The 6,403-nt window shown below is 40.1% G+C and overlaps 1 protein-coding gene across 1 annotated transcript in view; it reads left to right on the top strand.

The window, feature by feature from the left end:
• Nucleotides 1-260: 260 nt before the first annotated feature.
• SLITRK4 (SLIT and NTRK like family member 4) overlaps nt 261-6,403 on the top strand; it is a 14,050-nt gene continuing 7,907 nt past the window's right edge. The window contains exon 1 of the mRNA XM_029959159.1: nt 261-323. The gene's annotated coding sequence lies outside the window, so the exon portion shown is untranslated. The remainder of the gene's footprint in view (nt 324-6,403) is intronic.

Here is a 6,403-nt window from a genome sequence, read left to right as displayed (position 1 = left end):
AATTTGGCTGAAAACTAACCTAAGCCAGAGAAGAAAAAAGCACTTATTTCGAGGTTAGTGAGCTGGTTCAAGGAGGGTCCAATAAATACCAGAGATCACACGTGAGTACAACAAGACCCTTCAGCTTGTAATTTAAAAAACTTCACTATTCTCAATAATTATTTTACACACCATAAAAATCTAACTTTAATTTTTTAAAGATATTTATGGGGTTTTCCCATCTTCCTTTTGATGGTTCAGCTCCCTGTTCCGTGGTGTGTCCATCCAGAGGAGAATGCAGCAGAGCTGCCTCTACCTATTACTGTGCTTACATCTTTGCTAAGGTAAGGAAGATTTCATTTACCTGCTTTTGGAGTAGTCTGGATTGGCTGCTCAGGGCCTGGAGACAGTTATGTGAGGCAGCCAGATAATGGGAGGACATTCCAACCTTCACCCAGCTCAGAAATCCATAAAGAGGGTGAGACACCCATCTCAACCACAATCTTTCCTGAGAGAGAAGCCCTGTCAGAGATTTAGGTCGGATATTGGGAAAAGGCTCTTCATGTAGAGGATGTTTGGGCACTGGAACAGGCTCCCCAGGGAAGCAGTCACAGCGCCAAGCCTGGAAGAGTTCAAGAAGCATTTGGACAGTCCTATCAGGCACATGGTGGGATTGTTGAGGATGTCCCGTGCAGGACTTGATGGTCCTTGTGGGTCCCTTCCAACACAGGATATTCTATAACTCTATGATCATTTTGATATGGTGTCAAAATGTTTGCTGCTAAAAGTAAACATCTCTTTTTTGGTTGTGGGTTCAGCATTCCTTCCCTGAAGCCAGTTTATATCAGATCAGCACAGGTGTTTAATCATTAGGTTAAAAACAATATCACAACTCAGTTACTGAAGTAGCTGCAATTCCTTTCTTGAAATACCATGCTTCTACATTCCTCTGCAGTAGTCTAGAGGCAATAGGAAAGCTACTATTGGCCTTCTTTTTTAAAAACAATAACAAAAAAGTCTGTAAGCTCATGAGCCTATGGAGGCTTTAATTGAAATTAATAGAAAATGTAAAAGTAGAGGAAATTAGGGCAGCTGCAAAAGAAGCCCCAGAAGCAAAAGCAGGTTAAAGTAGAGCAATGAGCAAACCCATGCAACAACTTAATTTTGCTTCAGATATTTCCCCCTTAGTAACTTTATTCCTCAAATCAAGCAACAAGTCTAAAGCACATGGTTTCTTCTGTAGAGGCCTATTAGTTCTACCACAGTGGTCTGTCAGCTGATGAGCACAGGAACTGCAGGACTTGGGGAGTGACTCTCGTGCTGAGAGACAAGAGTAGCTGGCAAGTTGCTCTGTGCTTATTCCCTGCCCCACATTGTCACAGCTTGAAGCTCTTGGTCCAAGAGACAGCACCAGCTTAAACTTCAGCAAAAATAGAATTTTTATTTTTCATTCTACAGATTGAATGACAATTACTTGATTCTCTTTCATAATATTTTGTAGGAAGCTTCATTCTTGAACCTTCTAAGAAATGAAGTAAAAGACTTTTCTGCTTGTAGGTAGCTTAATGAGGCAGTTATACCATCAACCCTTACACATGTGAGAAGCCCCATTTAGGTCTGTGGAATTCCAGAAGGTGATAAAAAACAGTCTGATGTGTGAGGAAAATATGGAGGAGTGAGGACTTAAATTAGAATATTCTAAATTCATATTCTGTTAATGTCAAGAGACCTCAACCCATCTAGTCCTGACTGGAAACCTAACAGATTTGGTATTCATAGCATAAAAGATTTCCCCTGCTCCACTGTTGAAGACAAAGTTATTAGGAGCAAACAAAGACCCATGTCTTGTAACACAGTACATTTTCTCCCCTTCTTAAAGTACCTTTTTCCTTCCTATCCTCCATCATTTCCAACCACAGTCAAAGTTCTTTAAATTTCCACTGCTGTACATGGGCATAGTTCTTTTATTCAGCTAATAGGCTGCTCGCTCAGGGAGGATGAAGTGTTATTTCATGATTTGATGTATTCAATAATGTCAGAATTTTCTAGCACAGGAGCCTTATTCTAAAGATTCTTATTCTCTTCTCAAGAAATCAGTTAGTGAGCAGTTTCCACAAGAGACTTGGGTAGGACAACAGCAGTTGCTTCTAGGCTTAACCTTATACCATAAAACCTTATGGAAAAATATCCCAGGGATGTTCTTCATCCATTATTTTTTCAAATTTTCTTTCTCCTGATTTCACACTTGGTTGTCTCAGGGGGCAAGAGGATATAGGCCAAACTTGGCTTTAGCCTCTGACAGTGAGCTGGAGGGTGAACAACCCCTGGGTAAATGAGCAGAGAGAAAGAAAATAAGTAAAGCACGGGACATTTTGCAATTTAGTGAAATTAAATGCCTACCCATTGTGCTCTGACAGTATAGTGTTATGGAAAGCTGGTAAGCACAGTGTTATGGAGCTGGACATCCCCACAAGCTGAGTTTACAAAGAGAACTGGTCAGAAGACCTGCTACCAGCAGCTGCCCACTTGATCGAACATTCAAGACAACAACTCATTGCAAATGAATAGCAAAAATGGAACTAAAAATCCCTGGCAATCCCTGCTGAAGGGATGCACACATTTCCAGCGTTCTCTCAGGTTTCCTGGGGGCAGGCAATGGGTTACTTTTTGCACATTGAAGAGGGTTTCTGAATGAAATGGAGTAATTTAGGTGGAAATAGCAGAGAGACAGGCAGAGACACATATCTGACAGTTTCTTCCACTTTATTTAGCACAGTGCTCTTTCTCAGTGGGTCTGTCTTCAGTCTGCCGCAGACTTGCACTGTTTGCTCTCACACTGTACCTTTAAAAGGATGTACATGCTGGGGCTCACTCAGGTACATACAGAGTTTTCAAGGATGCTCTTCCTCCCCCTCTTCTGACTGGCAGTCTGGCAAAATACACAGAAGACAGGGCCAGTGGGTGGAGTTATTGATTGGGGTTTTGGTTGTTTTTTTCTTTCCTCCTCAAAAGGCTATATCCTTATTAGTTGAAGCTCTATTATAAGAAAGAACTGCACAGTCATCGTACTCTGCTGTGTTGAATGTTGTTTGCTGAGTATGGCAGTTGTTACTGATCTGTCTGGGAGCAGAAACATGCTGCAGACCTGTTAAACACAAATTGTTTATCCACAGAAACCCCAGAAACAGAAAGAGCCCATAAAAAGCCTTTACTTTCGTATTCAAAGAATTGTTAACCAGATTTCCACATGTTCAAACAAAACAGTTTATTCTTTACCTGGGCCTGTGCAAAGGGCCTAAACATTAACTTTGGGGCTATTTTTACCAATCTTTGGGAAAAGGAAGGAGTAACATGTAGTGCTTACATAACAACTATAAAATAGAGTCTGATCCAAATGGTTTCCCATTCATTTCTGGAGACTTTTTATATAAGTTTCTACTCCTGGCATGAACCTTTTCAAACAGAGCAACCCCAACACATATGTGTGCATGTTTCTTCTCTCCCAGGTGTGTTTTTGGCAGCTGGATACACCAGGCTTGCTCACTGGTGGCCAGTAGAAATGTTGGCAAATGAGCAAGGAAAGCGTGCTCCTGTGCTTCTCATGACAATTGCTATTTCTTGTCTTGGTCTCCTGCTTCAAATAGCCAGGGGTGTGTGGGTCATAGGTATCTTTGGTTTGGAAAAAGAGCAGAGAAGTGCAACTGGGGGCCTGTGGAAAAAGCCTTTAGCATGAGCACGTGTTCATAGGTAACATGAAGGTAGGTGGCTGGCAACTGTATGCAAGACACCTCCTCCCCACCACTCAAGTGCACACATACAGCCTGATTTCAGGTGCTGCATCTTAAATTGTACTTGTAAATGCCCAGGAAGGAGTAGGATGTTTAGCTCCTGCTTCCTGACAGTTCATTTCTCACTCAGAAAATTATTGTGGATGAAAAAAACAAAGCAACTTATTGCAGAGAACTTCCCAGCTGAAGTCCTATTTGCATGTGTGTCAAATGGTGGGAGGAAAATGCTCTCCAGGGTTTCCTGCTGTGAGCAGTAGAGTCAGCATCTCAACTGGCCTCTGCATTTTGATGACTCTGTTACAGGAAGCTTTTTCTCCTGACAGACTTTGAACGCACATAAAGCTCAGTCTCAAGTTCCTGCATCGGCCCAGAATTAAATTGGGAGAGGTAGGTGACCAAGAAAGTCTGTATGTTTAAAGGAGAAGTATTATTTAGAAGCTCTCAGAAAAACATGAAAAGAAATAGAATATAAATAGGCTTCTGAAACTTCTGAGCACATTGAATGATGAGTAAAAAGTACCTTTCTCTTCCAAGAACTTCTACTTAGATATGGCAATGGCATTATCAACAAGCTAATTGTGCAATTACTGAATGCCACCCTGAGTGTGTCTGCTTGGGTGGGAAGTATTGTGTCTCACATTTCTACTTTTTTTTCAAATACTCTGCAGAAAATCCTGTTATGAATCTGTCTGCCTGTTAGCTTTTGCTCTCCTTAAGCTAAGCTGAAGAAGGAAAAATACGTGCTGCTGTGGCAAACAACAGACTGGGGAAAAAAATCAAAGGAGATGAATGAGGTTCCATCACAGCAGGAAATTTAGGAAAAGGTTAGAGATGACAATATTGGGCATGGTGTGTAGCCTGAAGTAATCTCGTAAACTTCAGGAAACCAGACCAGATACTCCAACTTGCCCTATCTGGCTCTGCTGTCTTCCAATTACTGTCTACCATCAGGCTACACAGAAAATTTCTACTGATAATGATAGAACCTCTAGCTGGATTTCAAAAAAGGGGTACAACCAAGTGATTCTTTAAAACACCCCTTAAAGTGTTTTATTCCTTAAGCACATCATCATCTTGGATCTCAGTCTTGACCTTAAGCTTGTGCTTATGTTATACTTTAAAATTATCCTCAGTCTGTTTTGGATTGTTGTCCTGACATATAAGCCTAAATCTTAGTGAGTTTGACATGATGTAATGGTAGGGCAAGTAGCTTAGAGATCACTTAAATAAGATTTGGAGAAGTAGTTATTTTTTGTGACTGTAGATTAGAAATAAAAATATATGACATACTAAAACCCTAATAATGAAATTGTGTTGCGTAACTAAGTTTCCCTCTCAGATAAGTTCTACAACACCATAAACATTTGCCATTGGCAGTAGCCACTTATAATAGAAACAAGAATGATTTGCTTATAGTGCAATTTCAGTTCTCAAATACATACCCATATCATGGTTTACTTGGTTAAAATATATTTTATTATGCTCCCTGCTTGATGTTTGATTCAGTCTTCTTAAGTAGTTGTCTGAATGGTGGTGGGAGTAGTGACCTCTTTGAAACTGTCAATATGCTCCTTCACCTACTAAATAAGCAAGGAATGAGTTTGACATACCACTTAAGGTAGCTGGTTAAACAAAATAGGCATCTTGATCCTTACACCTGCATTTCTGTGCCTGTCGTTAAAACAGAGCTATAAGACAGATATCATTCTAAATGAGTTTTATTCTAGACCTTTGATCTCTAATTAATTGGTTTATTTAAATAGAGTTGGAAAAATTCAGCTTAAACTATATGCAAATCCGTCTAAACCAGGCCCTTTATATACACACATTCCCTTTTATGTGAACAGTACTTTGTTAATGGCTCAATAATTAAGGGAGTTTACATTTTAAAGACTTCAGTTTTTAATTGGCTGAATATTAATCACAGATCACTTTCAGTTCTGTTGTGATATGCAAATTATTGATGCCTCAGCTGCATTTGTTTTCAGGTATCAATCTAACCGCATAATGCAAAATAACATTCTGCAATTATTTCAATTAGATGCAGTCAGCCTTTGGAGCAAGCTATTTATTTCATTTCAGTAAATGAAGAAAGCAGTTGCTGTTTTCCATTCCCTGGTGTTTACTGCCCAGAACTAGGACTCACAACTGGTATGTGTACAGCACATAAACAGTTTTCTAACTGGATCACGTTAGAATCCATGGTAAAGGGCAAGCAATTGAACTCCCCTTGCAAGATTTCATTTGGCTAACTGACTCTTCTGCTTTGGAATGAGATGTCACCTTGTTTGGGGGTATTCATTACCATTTTAAAGTGTATTATGAAAGGTAGAGTCAATAAGAGTTCCTAATTAGCAGAATCTGTTTAGCACAAGTGCATAACATTAGAGGATTTTTTCCATCAGACTGCAGCTGTTACCTAGGCAGAGAGGAGGAATTCCACCTAACCACAAAGAATAAGATAGACAAATAGCTGCGCTGTCTTAAGAACGGTTCGAGTATGTCTCCTCGCAGCGATTTCGCTCCATAATTGCAATCCACATTAAATGCAGCAAATGTTACCACCCTGCCCACTCAGTTTCCACCTCTACTTTTGTTTCAAGCGGGGAGGGAGATAGAAAAGGAAGGGGGGGGGG

Source organism: Manacus vitellinus, unplaced genomic scaffold (genome assembly GCF_001715985.3).
Source record: "Manacus vitellinus isolate BGI_N305 unplaced genomic scaffold, ASM171598v3 scaffold_19_pilon, whole genome shotgun sequence".
Lineage (NCBI taxonomy): Eukaryota > Metazoa > Chordata > Aves > Passeriformes > Pipridae > Manacus > Manacus vitellinus.
Note: the sequence above shows the minus strand (reverse complement) of the source record. Positions and strands in the feature narration are given on the sequence as shown.